Consider the following 15,225-nt stretch of genomic DNA (forward strand, 5'->3'; position numbering starts at 1 on the left):
TTTTTAGCCCAATTTCCATCCTCTATCTCCGTAGCCAAGAAGTCTAATGTGTTACTATGCCTCTTTTTTTTTTAAATTGTGTTTTTGCAATATGTGTACCATTGTGTACATATATTTTCTCCTATTTTTATTGTGATGTATACAGATCTTACACTATCAGTTCTTGGTACTAAAGTGTGAGATTCTCAACATAACCTCAATTAGAGTCCAGAAAAAGAAGAGATTAGTGTAGACTAGACAAGTCCGAAGAGTTTTCATGGAGGATTTAGAACTCTGATAACCAAAGGATACACAGTCAAGAGAAAGACAACAGATATGAAGTAATGAGAAGTTCAGGATAAGGGATCTCTCGATGTGACTTTTTCCTATTTACTAATCTTTAATCACTCGATCATTAAATATTTATTCACTACATACTGTGTTCCAGACACTATGAATATAATGAAGGGGAACACAGACATATTCCCTGTCCTTTTGTACCATAAGGTCGACTGAGCAGCATAAATACTCATTAGTCAAATAAGTATAGAATGACAGGCTGTGGTAAATATTAATATTATGCAGGAGAAGTATAGAAGAGGGGGCACAGAACAGGAACATCTGAACAGTCTTCAGGCTTCCCTGAAGAAAGGACACCAGAGCTTCCATGTATGGAATAGGAGTTACTTAAGCAATTAACTCTATAACTTGGTTAAGTAAATTGATTAAGGAGGAAGGGAAGAAAGAAACATTTCAGATAGGGGTACCAGCATATGCAAAGGCCCTGAGCCCAGACAGGAGGGAACATAGCAAAGTCTGATATATAAAAGGAAGCCAGTGTGGCTAGACAAAAGAATGAGAGGTACACTGATGTGAGATGACAGCTTTCAGTGAGGCCTTCCCTGACCACCCAATTTAAAATCACAACCTTATACTGATACCTTCTTTTTGCCTTCCAGATTCTCCACTCTTCTTTATCTTGTTCTCTGTTCTTCTCTCCAGTGCTGATCAGTTGAGCTACGTAAATAGGATCCCTAGCCCTTCTGGCTTCCTGTTGTGTTTGGCCAACAAGAAAGACCAGGGAGGCTTGGTGTCCGTAGCTCAGTGGTTAGGGCGCTGGCCACATACACTGGGGCTGGCGGGTTCGAACCTGGCCCGGGCCTGCTAAACAACAACAACTGCAACAAAAAAAATAGCTGGGTGTTGTGGTGGGCACCTGTAGTCCCAGCTACTTGGGAGGCTGAGGCAAGAGAATTGCTTAAGCCCAAGAGTTTGAAGTTGCTGTGAGCTGTGATGTCACAATACTCTACCCAGGGTGACAGAATGAGACCCTGTCTCAAAAAAAAAAAAAAAAAAAAAAAAAAAAAGACCAGGGAGAGATCTGTGGGAGGGAGGAAAGAAAGAGTATTTAGTCATCCAACTCCCCCCCTGCAGGGTCATGTAGGGTTGGCTGAATCCTTTGGTCTAAGGTCACATTGTTAGAAGGCTTCTCCATATAATCCTCAATCTCTCCTCATCGTGGTGACCTCTCCCTCCTCTTGACCCTCCATGTCCTAGAGAAGGTAACTGAATCTTGCTGTACTGTATCCTTTATGGTTTACCTGTATCCTGCCTACACCTTGTAAATAGTCCCTTTAGAAAATATTTCTCAAATTATCCTATACGAGTGTTTCATCTCTTCCCTGTCAAAACCTTGACTGATTCTAACTGCCTCCCCTATTCCTCTTTCCTTCCATATTTTTCTCTATAGCACTTACTCTATCTGACCTACTATACAGCCTACTATATATTTTACCTTTGTGTCCTGTTCATTGCCAACAAGATTGTCAAATCCATCAGGGCAGAGATTTTTAGTTGTTTCATTCACCTTGCACATGCTTAGCACTTAACTATTTTATTTATTTATTTAGAGACAGTCTCACTTTGTCATGCTGGGTAGAATGCTGTGGCATTATAGCTCATAACAACCTCAAACTCTTGGGCTCAAGTGATTCTCTTGCCTCAGTCCCCTGAGTAGCTGGGACTACAGGCGCCCACGACAACGCCTGGATATTTTTAGAGATGGCATCTCGCTCTGCCTCAGTCTGATCTCAAACCTGTGAGCTCAGGCAATCCACCCGCCTTGGCATCTCAGAGTGCTAGGATTACGGGTGTGAGCCACCTCACTCAGCCTCACTTAACTATTCATTGAATGATTGAAGGAATGCATGAATGTACAGGTAGGCAGGGGGCCAGATCAGGCAAGATCTAGCTGGCAATAGTTGGGAGTTTGTATTTTATTTATGTGTAATGGGAAGACATTTAAGAAGAAGAATTTTGCTAAGAAGAATATGTTCCAGACTAAGAAAATGCCATGAAGGCTATGTTGAACAGTTTGATGAGAATATTTCAGATTGTATATGAAATGTGCACATTGTACCCCTTGATTGTACTAATGTACACAGCTATGATTTAACAATAAAAATAAATAAATTAAAAAAAAGAAGAATTTTATGTAAGTAATAGGATCTGACTTTTGAGATGGAGTCTCACTCTGTCTTAAATCTAATGACTCAAATTCTTGGGCTCAAGGGATGCCCTTGACTCAGCTTCCTGAGTAGCTGGGACTGCAGATGCCCACCACAACGCCTGGCTTGATTTAAGTTTTAAGATCACTGTGAGTGGAGATTTTGTGGGGACAAGAATGGAATTGGAGAGACCAGTTAAGTGGCCCTTGCAATAGTGCAAGTGACAGACTTGAATAAGGTGGTGGTGATGGTAGTGGCAGAAAAGGAGAGAAGTGATATATGGAGGGGGAATATTCCTGGAGGAGTCTCAAATTATAGGTCATAAATAGAACTTGTTAATTAATCAGAGTTGGATTGGTCTGTCTGAGGATGTTCTCAGTACCCCAAGCAATGATTCAGCAGGATTAGCCCAGCTTTGTAATGTTCTGGAGATATTTGTTGACTTTTAGGAATTCGCAACATGTGGATAAACTTTGAAAAAAATGCCCATTAGGAAGCCTACTAATGCATGGAATTTTCATTAGGAAGCCTACTAATGCATGGAATTTTCATTAGGGTATAATACCCTACATTGCTTACACTCAAAACTGGGGCTATCAATGCATCATAAGAGCTTCTGAATAATGTGGTTTTTAAATAACAACTCAAATATTTGAAAGTAAAACAGTATAGTATAGAAATCATTAATCCAATTGGTAATTTACTGTCTATGCTGTGTAGTCAAAAGATTACTCTTTTTTTCCTTTCTAGAAAATGTTCTGTGATTCCATTAGCAGATTGCTTAAGAAAAGTGATTTCACATGTAGAAAAATTTCACCTTAAAAGCAATTGTATATTAATGTTTCTGAAATGTAATTAAAGGTTAAAAAATGATAGGAGTCCTTCTCTTGTCAGGGTAGATATTTAGAATATTTTTACCTAGGACCTTCCTCAATACATTATTCTTAGGAGAAAAATGATATTTGACCTCATCCATTATGCCAGGCAGGTTCAAAGGGCTTCTAGGAGACATCAAGGACCTTAAGTCCCTATTCTCTATGGGTTAAATTATTTTATTAATAGTATCTATAATTCTTAGTCTTTTAGCATTTTAATTTATTATTTATTTATTTAGACAGAGTCTCACTCTGTTGCCCTAGGTAGAGTGCTGTGGAGTCATAGCTCACAGCAACCTCAAACTCTTGGGCTCAAGTAGTCCTCTTGCCTCAGCCTCCCAAATAGCTGGGACTATAGGCACCTGCACAATGCCCTGCTAGTTTTAGAGAAGGGGTCTCACTTTTGCTCAGGCTGGTTTTGAACTCCTGAACTCAAGCAATCCACCTGGGTCAGCCTCCCAGAGTGCTAGGCGTATAGGCATGAGCCACCGCACCCAGCCCTGTTTCAGCATTTTTAAATAGGAACATTACACCACATTATTCTCTGGGTCTTTAAGGGTAGTTGGAAAACATCACAGCATAGGCTTACTGACTAAATGTTAAGTGTTCATAAGATTCCTATAGATGATGTCAAACCTCAGCAAAGACTAAATGAAGTTGAGACCTATGTACCAGTGGAGGTATTTCTTACACTTTGTGTTCTGTGGAATCTGTGGAATCAAATGTTACTTTGGGGAATTATTGCTAAAATAGAGTTAGAATGAGCCCTAAAGCGATAGAGGTTAGGAATCTCACATGGAACAGTTAGAGAATATCGGTAAAGGCAAAATAATGTTTCCCAAGCACCTGTTTGTAAATCATGCTGAAAATTTTATTTGATAAAGATGAAATGAGAAGAATGTGGACCATGAGAGTTTTTCATAAACCTAAACATATTCAGTTTTTTTGTGAAATTATATTCTATTTCCTTCTTTTGTAGTATTGATTCTTTCGTAAAATGGTAATGTAAGCCAAAGGTATGTGAGTTCTGGTTTTTCTTTCTGTTTTTTTTGTTTGTTTGTTTTGAGACGGAGTCTCACTTTGTTGCCGTCAGTAGAGTGCTGTGGTGTCATAGTGCACAGCAACCTGAAACTCTTGGGCTCAGGTGGTTCTCTGAGCCACCGAGCTCGGCTGAGTTTTGGTTTTTTAATATCCCTACTTGGCTAGATAAAATGATGTCAACCCTATGTCAGTACAATCATTTGGTGGGGTGGAGTGGATTTTATTAATTTGTGAAATCTAAACTTGGTGACTACTGCCTTAAGGGATTTTTAAGATCCAGAACTTTGAATGATCTAGGCCCACGATAAATATCACAGTCTTTCTCCTTTGAGTTCTTGTAGCATGCCACTTGGACAAGTATTATGGCACTAACAACCTCTGCCCTTCTTATTTCCTCCACTTAACGCAAAATGAAAGACAGAATGAGCTCACTTCTTACCTCTTCCAGAGTGGCTCTGCAGCTGATCTTAGCTGGGTGTTGGCTCTGAAAGCAACTTAGAGCTCCCCACCACAGAAGTGACATTTTGCATTTATTCAGTGTGAATGACAGCTGGCAGTCTTTGGGCCCAACCAAACTACATGAGAAAGCAATTCCTTCCACTATTGGGCAGCCTAGGTGGTTAGGAAGCATTTCTTTATATTGAACTCAAATTTTCCATCCTGTAATTTTCATCTATTGGTCTTAGCTCCATACACTAAGGCAACATAAATTAAAGCTAATTCTTCCCTGACATCAGAGGACAACTGACATGTCTACCTCTGTCAAAGTATATTTTTTTCCTTCAACTGCCATCATTGCTTCTCAGGACTCAATTTTTAAGCCTCTCTGAATTCTAAAATTAGTCTTCTTTAAGAAAGATTTCTCAGGCCGGGCATAAGAGGCTGAGGCAGATGGATGGCTTGAGTTTAGGAGTTTGAGACCAGCCTGAGCAAGAGTGAGACCCCCATCTCTAAAAATAATGGGATATTGTGATGGGCGCCTGTAGTCCCAGCTACTTGGGAAGCTGAGGTAAGAGGATCACTTGAGCTCAAGAGTTTGAGGTTGCTGTGAGCTGTGATGCCACAGTACTCTACCCAGGGTGACAAAGTGATACTCTGTCTCACAAAAACAGAATTCAGAAATGAGAAACATCCAACAGTATAATAGTATAATAAAATTGCTAACATTTTTATGACACTATGGACCAAGTATATTCTTAATACTTTACATATTCTAACTTTTCTGTTCCTTACAATCCTGTGAGGATGGTGCTATTATTATCATCTCCACTTTGCAGATAAGCAAAGTGACATGAATAGGCTAAGTAAATTGCCCCGATCACATCATTAACACATAGCAGATCTAGCACCAACCCTGACAGTCTGACTCCAGACCTTGAGCTATTAACCACTGAGCTAAAATGCAGAATACAAGTATATAAAACAGATCGTTAAAGTTAGACTTCTACTTACATGCCAAGAAATACAAATAAAAGTAGAACAATATTCATGGATATTGGGGACTGTGAGTGAAGGGAGAGTTGTAGGTGTGTTTGGAGGAGGGACTGATGAGAGAGGTCTTCTTAGAATAAATGAGTCTTGTGTTAGTCCTTAAATGAAAAGGAACACAGTTGATTGTCAGACTTACCTCAGCTATTCTTAACCTCGGCCATTTTATTTATTTTTTTTAACCTCAGACATTTTAATACAGAAAAGACCTTAATAGGATTTAAAACAATTCTCCCGTGTTAAGGTTGTCTGGTCCTTGGCCTCATGTATAAATCTGAAGCAATGCTGGCACATATATTCTGCCCAGAAACATAATTAAAAGGAAATAAGGGCTGATTTACAAGACTTTATGAAATGGGCCATAAACTATAGAAATTGGCCATAGCAGCTGGAGATGTAGTAAATCATCTAGGACTGAAGAGCGCTGATAGAGAAATCAGTGTGTCTTGGATAAGACCCTGGGGTAACAATGGTGGCAAAAGTGTGGGGGTGCCGGGAGGGCATAAAGTCAATTCCTTACAATAGCAAATGCATTGGACATTAATCACCACCAAGTATAATTTAAGAGTAGCAATGAAAATCACTAGGTCATTATTTGCCTTTCGTAGAATATGTATTCACTTAAAGTTGATGGAGCTTATCTGATTTTATTATCATTTTGATGCCCTTTATCCCAATTTTTATTTTTTAATCCCTAAGTGGCATTACACTTACTTTCTGTCTTCTATTTGCCAATTTCTACATTCCATATTGGAATTTTTGAAAGAAAATAAAATGAGAATAACTGTTATCTCGAAAAAATACAGTTCCATTTGCTTTCAGAATTATCATTTTTGCATAAGTAGTTTGTATAAATAATCAAACAATTGCTTTTCATCAAACCCATGGTTTTGATCTTGAAGCTTTTCACTTCTTTTTAGTCAGCTTCGGCTAAAATTAACTATGAAAACTAAAATCACAATCACTTTATGAAACTATTCACGGTATGTTCTTGCACCTATTATTAGCACATGAAAAAGTAACTGATTCAGCAAAGAATTTCTTTTTAAAAATCAACCATTAGGTTTTTAGTCTCTTTGGGGCTAATTTATGCACTGAATATGTTTAAGAGAGGTGAACATTCAGCACCTAGTACAGCTTTGCTACGTTTCTATAAGAACAAACATTTCAATAAAAGAGAAAATTTTCAATTTTCTGGGGGGTTTCAAATAACCAGATTGCTTATACCCTTTACCAGAACATCTTGGCTAAAGTTTTTACTGTTATCTGAATTTTTCTCTGTTCATCCTTTTTCACTGAGCACCTGGAGTCTGTGGTAAGTTGGATATGTTGTATTGTTCCTCATGATTTCATGAACAAATTTTGCAGCCTAGATCTTAGAAGGCAGAAACTCTATTTCTATCTTACATTGCTAGAGTCTAGCATAAAGTTGATCTCAGCGGATGCTGATGAAGAGAATGTGAGTCTAGCCATGTGTCCATCAAGGCTCTCGGGGGTCAACAAATGAGAACAGAGTTGCCCCAGTGAAACTTTATATTTACACAGATCTGTACATAGGATTGTATACTTAGGCATTTTATTTAGCTATGTCCTACAAGTAATAGCCCTGAATCAGAAACACTCAACCAGATTTATAAAGTCCAAGAAGATTCTCATTGCTGTGCAAGCTTTAGGACAATATCGTCAAAAATCCAAGGAACAGGGTGGTGTGATCTCTCCGTGATTCTGCCACCATCAGCAGATTGCACTGGGCTGGCCGGGTGAGTGGCCACGGCAGGGACTGAAGACGGGCCGGGCCAGCAGCCAGAGCTCAAGGAGGACAAGGTGGCGTATTGCCAGCGCTGGGGCGCACAGCTTCCAGGAGTGGTACTGTGTGGTCTGTGCTTCAGCCTCACTGCCCACGACTTGGTCCACCTTCTGCTGCTGACTGGCTGGGAGCTTACACCCCTCCTCATACTGGGCATTGTTGCAGGGGCTCCTATTGCCAACTTCTTGTCTGGCCTGGTGCGCTGGGTGCCAATGCATGGGGCTCTGTGAAGCTGCCTACAGTGGGGAAGGCTTTCATTCAACCATTCCAGGAGCATCACATCGACTCCATGGCTCTTAGGCAGCACAACTTCATCAAGACTAATGGGGACAACTGTCTGGTGATGCTGCTGCCACTGCTAAACATGGCCTACAACGTCTGCACCCAGAGCCATGAAACCCTGCAGCAATGTACCCCTGGGAGTGCTTCGTCTTCTGCTTGATCATCTTCAGCATCTTTGCCAACCAGATCCACAAGCCTTTGCACACATACTTCTGGCTGCCATCCTGGGTCACTCTCCTGCAAGTCTGGCATGTCATTCTGCCTCGTAAACACCCCTGCATTCATCACGTGTTGCCCCACAAGACCTACTTCTGCATCACCACACACTGGCTCAAATACCCTCTGGAGAAGACAGGCTTCTGGAGATGTCTGGAGGACATCATCCAGGGCCTCGTGGGAGAGAAGCTTCAGGCAGATGACATGAAATTGGCCCAGAAGATCAAGTAACTTCTTTGAGCCTGTCACTTGGTCGCCAGCCTTCCATAACTCCCAGACTGAAGCCATCTGTCAAATTCCAGCCTTTTTGAGCCAGCCCGTCCAGGTGGAGAGGACATTGGGCTGGGCCCAGGCAACCCCAGCCCACGCCTCCTGACACAGAATACTTGAGCCACTGATTTATCATTTCCTTTTTTCATTTTCTTTCCTTGGCCCCTCCCCAGCCACCTAAGCTGCTCTGCCTGCCAAGCCTGACTTTGCACAAAAGGGAGCCCCTTCCTGCCACAGTCCCTCCTATAGAGAGGAGGCTCACCCACTCTGCACTCTGCCCTGTGCCCTGCTAAGCAGCCCTGAGTTGCCTCTGTCTGTCTCTCCTTATCTGTCCCCAGTGGTCCAGGAAGCCCCCAGGCATACTATGTGTCCCTGGAGCATTGTTCAGCCATGGCCCTGCAAACTGATCCTGGAGGTCTAGGTGTATAGATAGCTCTGGCTACCACCTCCAACCCAGCCTATCCACCCAAGGATAGCAAAGCCCAAGGGTCTGATGGCAGCCAGCCAGAAGAGGCTGGAATCTCCTGCCCAGTTCTGGAACACCCTTTTCTGCTAACCCCCTCCTCATCTGCCCATGTGATTCTAGCCAGAGCTGATAATTCGTCTTTTCACAGGGCAGAGTCCCTGCAAAGAGTCTTGGTTATTTGGAAGGGAACATAGTGTCCCCTCTGGCCAGGTTGTGTCAGAAGGAAGTATGGGGATTTTTTGTTTTTGTTTTTTGTTTTGTAAAGGTGCTTGCTTATTTAATGTAAATAATAGAAAGCCTTAACATCTTTTCTGTAATACAGAGTAATATTTTAAAGTCATGTTTTGGATTCACATACTATATTTATAACAAAGCAGCAAGAGTCTACTTAACCTTAGCTGCCTCATGATGGTTCCTGGTTGGCTGGGGTGGAGGGTTGGGGTTGTTAAGGAGCCTGAGGGGTGGGGCCTCACTCTCACCACATTCCCAGCTCCCCCCAACCCTGGCCTCAGGATGGGGGTTTTGTCATCTGAGAGTGAAATAATGTTGACATCTGCTCCAAACACTTTTGGAGGGGACCCCATTTGGTGAGGAGTGGCCTTTCATGTCAATCACGATGATAAAGTAATGATGGCTGATCTCTATTTGTGAATTCCTTCAGCAAATGTTTTACTAGCACCCAGTGTATGCCAGGCTCTGGCCTGAATACTGGGGTACATCATAAAACAGACCAATAAGGACCCTGGTGGAAATACTTTCCTCCTGGGGAAAGAGAAAATAAACATAAATAAATGCAAAAAAAAAATCCAGGGAACAAAGGCTGGGAGCAGTGGCTCATGTGTATAATCCTAGCACTCTGGGAGGCTGAGGCAGGAGAATCCCTTGAGCTCAGGAGTTTGAGACTGGCCTGAGCAAGAGTGAAACCCCATCTCTACTAAAAATAGAAAAATTGGCCAGGCCTTATGGTGGGTACCTGTAGTCCCAGGTACTTGGGAGGCTGAGTCAGGAGGATCACTTGAGCTCAGGAGTTGGAGGTTGCTGTGAGCTAGGCTGATGCCAGGACACTCTAGCATGGGCAACAGAGTGAGACTCTATCTCAGAAAACAAAACAATCCAAGGAACAAACATTTATTGAGTGCCTATTAAGTCTCAAACGCTGCACTAAGTGCTAGGAATAGGAAAATGAACCAAGACGTCCCATTTTCTCAAAGTGCTTTTTTGTTGTTTTTGTTTGTTTTGTTTTATTTTTATTTTTTTATTAAATCATAGCTGTGTACATTAGTGCAATCAAGGGGTACAATGTGCTGGTTTCATATACAATCTGAAATATTTTCATCAAACTGTTTAATATAGCCTTCATGGTATTTTCTTAGTTATTGTATGTAGACATTTATATTCTGCATTTAGTAAGTTTTACCTATACCCATTCTAAGATGCATGTTTGTTTGTTTTTTGAGACAGAGTCTCACTTTGCTGCCCTTGGTAGAGTGTCGTGGTGTCACAGCTCACAGCAACCTCAAACTCTTGGGCTTAAGCATTTTCTTGTCTCAGCCTCCCGAGTAGCTGGGACTGTGGGGGCCTGTCACAATGCCCAGCTATTTTTACAGACGGGGGTCTCACTCTTGCTCAGGCTGGTCTTGAACCAGTAAGCTCAGGCCATCCACCAGGCCTCAAAGTGCTCAGGCCTCCCAGAGTGCTAGAATTACAGGCGTGAGCCACTGCGCCAGGCCCTCAAAGTGCTTTTGAAGCAGTGAAGGAGACAAAGTAAATGAGCAACCATTGACCACCTCTGGTGAAACTGAGAGGAAGGCTGCTTTGGCAGGAGTATGCCATCAGAGGATTCAACCCCAGTTCCAGTCTGCTTTGACCCAAGCATACCTGTCCCTGCATCTGCTGAGTACCCTCCACAAAAAGAGAAAAATCACACCAGGGAAGAATGCTGTAGCTTAGGCACACCCATGAGGTGAACCAGCTAAGCAATTTTATACAAGGTGGGGTAGAGAATGGAAGCAACATAAGCAGACTGTGAATGCCCGATCTATCACATTTCTGCTGTATATGATTAAGATATAATTATGTAAGTCATATGAGACTCTTCAAAATGGTTACCAGAGTTGATGGCTATAGTTGTTAGAAATTCTCTTGCTCTGACATTATGTTCAACAGATGGTGTTTTTTCAATTTATATTTCAATTAGTTAACCATACTTCCAGAAAAGTGAACTTATGAACTTTGGCTTTAAGAAGTCTTTTTTTTATCAGCACCTGGACGAGGCTTGCTAGATTCCCTTTCAACTGTTAATGATCATCTCCAGCCTAAGAAAACTGCTGCCACCTACTGATAAGGAAGAAAACCAAATCCCTCCCCTGTCCCCACATGAATAACAATAATAATAACATAAAATCCACAAACAGTTCAACTTTCTTTCCCCTCCCCACCTTTTTTTGTTGTTGAGACAGAATCTGATCCTATGCCCTGAGCAGAGTACAGTGGCATCATAGCTGCAACCTCAGACTTGGGCTGTGGGCATCCTACTGCCTCAATCTCCCAAAGCCACTAGGATTACAGGGGCTTGCTGTGGCTCCTGGCCGGGTTTTTCATTTTTTTAGTAGTCGGGATCTCACTCTTGCTCAGACAAGTCTCGAACTCCTGAGCTCAAGCAATCCTCCCACCTCAGCCTCCCACAGTGCTGGGATTACAGGACCTAGCCATGGAGCCCGGCTGGGATTTTTCATTTTTTTTTACTTAATTTTTATTAAATCATAACTGTATACAATTCTGGGGTACAATATGATGATTTGATATACAATGTGGAATGCTTAAATCAAGCTAATTAACATAACCATCACCTCACTTATTTTTGTAGAAAGACATTTAAAGCATACTCTTAGCTCAATGTTTTTCATTTTTTTTAATGAGTTGGGGGTCTCACTCTCACTCAGACAAGTCTGGAACTCCTGAGCTCGAGCAATCCTACCGCCTCAGCCTCCCACGGTGCTGGTATTATAGGCATGAGCCACTATGCCCAGCTCAACTTTCCTACACTGGGGCTTATAGTTAATTCTTTGCCTTTCCATTTGTTATATTCCTGTTTCCTTCTTGGAAGAACTTTTCTTATGGGAAACAGGGTGTTGTTTGGTTTGGGTTCTTTTAATTAAATTAAGTCAAGAAAGAGTGTTAGCCCATTACTTGCTCTTCCTGTCATTGCAGAGGAGAGAGTGAACACAGGTTGAAACAGAGAGCTGTTACTTTCAATTTTTAAATGGAGCATCTACACATGGAGAGAAAGTAACAAGATGGTGTAGTTGCAAGAACAGAGGCTCTGAAGATGCTTGGATATGGAATTGAATTCCACCTCCATCACTTCCTCATTCATTCAACAACTGTGAACAACAGACACCTACTTTATGCCTGGAACTATTCTAACAAAATCTCTGCCCTCATGGCATTCCATTTTCACATGGGAGAAAGACAATCAACAAGAAAACAAATATACAAACCAATTAGTTTCAGATACTTCATGGTCATGGCTATAAGGGGAAAGCAAACAGGGTATGAGAATGGAGGATGAGTGGTTGTCTTTAGATGGAAAGCCTTTAGGAAGGTTTGTAACTAGCTACGTGACAAAGGGGTAAGTCACTACACTTGAGGGTCACGTTTCTCATCTAGCAAATGGGGATAATAATAGTTCTTGAACTCACAAGATTGTTGTGTTAGAAAGAATACATATAGGCTGAGGGCAGTGGCTCACACCTGTAATCCTGGCATTCCGAGGCCGAGGCAGGTGGATCGCTAGAACTCACGAGTTTGAGACCAGCCTGAGCAAATTTGAGACACCATCTCTAAAAAGAAAAAAACAAAAACAAAAACTGGTGTTGTGGTGGGCGTCCGTAGTCCCAACTACTCAGGAGGCTGAGGCAAGGGGATTGCTTGAGCCCAGGAGTTTGAGGTTGCTGTGAGCTATGACATCAGAACACTCTACCAGGAACAAGAAAGTGAGACTCTGTCTCAAAAAAAAAAAAAAAAAAGAAAAGAAAAATAAGAAAGAAAGAATACATATAAAGCATCTAGAATACTTCCTGTCATGTTATAGGCATGAAATGAATGGTTAACATTACTATTGTTCTCTTGCTTTGATTATGAAACTATGATGAACATAGCCAGTAAGTCAAAAAGCATTTTTTTCCTGGGATGAATATTGAGCCTCTTAGCTTAAGACCACTGTTTGGATGTACTGTGATTTTTCAGTAGGACAAAACACTTTTAACATAGCTCATTGCTCTAATTCCATGCCGCCCCTCTGAGTAATTCTAGTCTTTCCCACAGCAGCCAAACACCATGACTATTTTCTTGGTAGGAAAATTCTGGCATCGAGGAGCGATGTGATCTCCCCTGTGTGTGCTGTCTCAGAATGGGAGCTCCTCTGAGTATCTGCAGCTCTCTGCGTGCTGAATGTTGCATTCTTTCCCAGTCTTATACACAAGACACCCTGATTTCCACTCCTATTCCTTCTCCCTTCTAAGGATGCTCTTCTGTCAGGAAAAGGCAAAAGACTGAGATTAATAAGAAAAGAGCCAGCTTACTCTCAAATCAGCCTTTCCTTTTTGTTCCTCTGACCCTGACCTGCCATTCTGCTTTCTTTTTTGTTCTTTTTAAGACAAAGTCTCCCTTTGTAGCCCTTGGTAGAGTGCCCTCGCCTCGTGTCATAGCTCACAGCAACCTCAAACTCTTGAGCTCAAGCCATTCTCTACTAGCTCCCTAGTAGCTGGGACTATAGGTGCCCGTCACAATGCTGGCTATTTTTTAAAGATGGGTCTCACTTTTGCTCAGGCTGGTCTCGAACCCATGAGCTCAGGCCATTCACCCGCCTCGGCCTCCCAGAGTGCTAGGATTACAGGCGTGAGTCACCATGACTGGCCCATTATGCTTTCTAGTCTGCCAGGTCCCCTGGGTGTGTGCAGAGGTCAAGCTTCCTTCCTGCTTCCCCTAGCCTGAACTTGTATTAATCTTCATTTTTTTTAATGTGGAGGCTGTGCTGTGTTTTACCTTCTCTATCGCTAAATATTTGAGACTCCTCAACCCTCAGACAGGGAAATTCAGTGGAAACAGGTTTTGAACGAAGAACTTACTTTCAAAACATTTACTTCACACCTTTTCACAACTCAGGCAGGTGGGTGGGGCAAACGCCACAGTTTTAGAAGTGGAAATGAGGGCTTAGGAAGACAAGTGAACTACAAAGGTCACAGAGCAAATCAGTTGTGTACCCTACCTACTGTCACTGATTCTAAACTGGTTGAAGAACTAAAAACCCAGGCATATTTCCAAACAGGTAAAATTAAATATTAGTAAAAAATCTTGACATAGGAAACCGGGCTGACTTTCCTTGCTGACAGCAGCACCTTGTACTGGTTAAGAGCTCTGACATCAGAGCCAGACTCCCAAAATCAGTACTGCCATTTTACTAGCCATTTGAACTTGAGCAAGTGACTTTACCTCTCTGTGCATTGGATTTCTCATCTACAAATTGGGGAAAATAATAGAGCCACCTCACTGTACTGTGGTGAGGATTACATGAATAAGGTCTACTTGCTTTTACCGAGGTCTGGCACACTGTAAGCCCTCAATAACTGTTAGCTATTATTATTATTGTCAGGGTCCAAGGCTCTAATGTTTCCACTGTTGATTTGATTCTGTCAAGGCATATGCTATATTAAAGAGATCACTTACGGTCCTTGGTTCAGGTCAGCTTAGCTCAGGGTGTCCACTGTTGAAGGGCTTTGTTCACTGGTGAACACTCCACTGGTTGTTCTGTTCATATCAATAAATCTACATGAAAGGGCTAGCAGCTCACAATGACGTCAGCTGTGAGCAACATAGCAAAATACAATAAAAAGGCAATGCTGGTGACCTAGCAATAACTCTCTAGTGAATGCTGAATGGGGGAAAGCCTCTGAGCTGATGATCTCTAGGGCAGCAGTTCATGGCTCAGCTCTTTCAAGCAATGGTGGGCAGGTGCCAACCTGGCTACCACCTGGAAAATCACCCCACATGCCCTGGATGTCAATGCTTCTGCTCAGATGCTGTGTCTGCCTTATATCTGAATCTCTAGGCAAGGTTATCTCACAGGCAAGGTAATAATACTCAGTTTTAGACAGATCAAGCTCAAATCCTGTTCCCCAAACATCACAACTCAGTTAAAGCTTCCAATAACACAAGCTTGGAGTCCAAAAAGAATGTTGATTGTCCCCAGAAACATGAAGGTGGCCCAGAGTGAACTGAGAAACCAGGACTATT

At 42.0% G+C, this 15,225-nt stretch overlaps 1 pseudogene; it reads left to right on the forward strand.

Moving 5' to 3' along the window:
- The window catches only part of LOC128577021 (plasmanylethanolamine desaturase-like), a 56,506-nt pseudogene extending 48,080 nt beyond the window's left edge, over positions 1-8,426 (forward strand).
- The last annotated feature ends 6,799 nt before the right edge of the window (positions 8,427-15,225 follow it).

Source organism: Nycticebus coucang, chromosome X, assembly GCF_027406575.1.
Source record: "Nycticebus coucang isolate mNycCou1 chromosome X, mNycCou1.pri, whole genome shotgun sequence".
Taxonomy (NCBI): domain Eukaryota; kingdom Metazoa; phylum Chordata; class Mammalia; order Primates; family Lorisidae; genus Nycticebus; species Nycticebus coucang.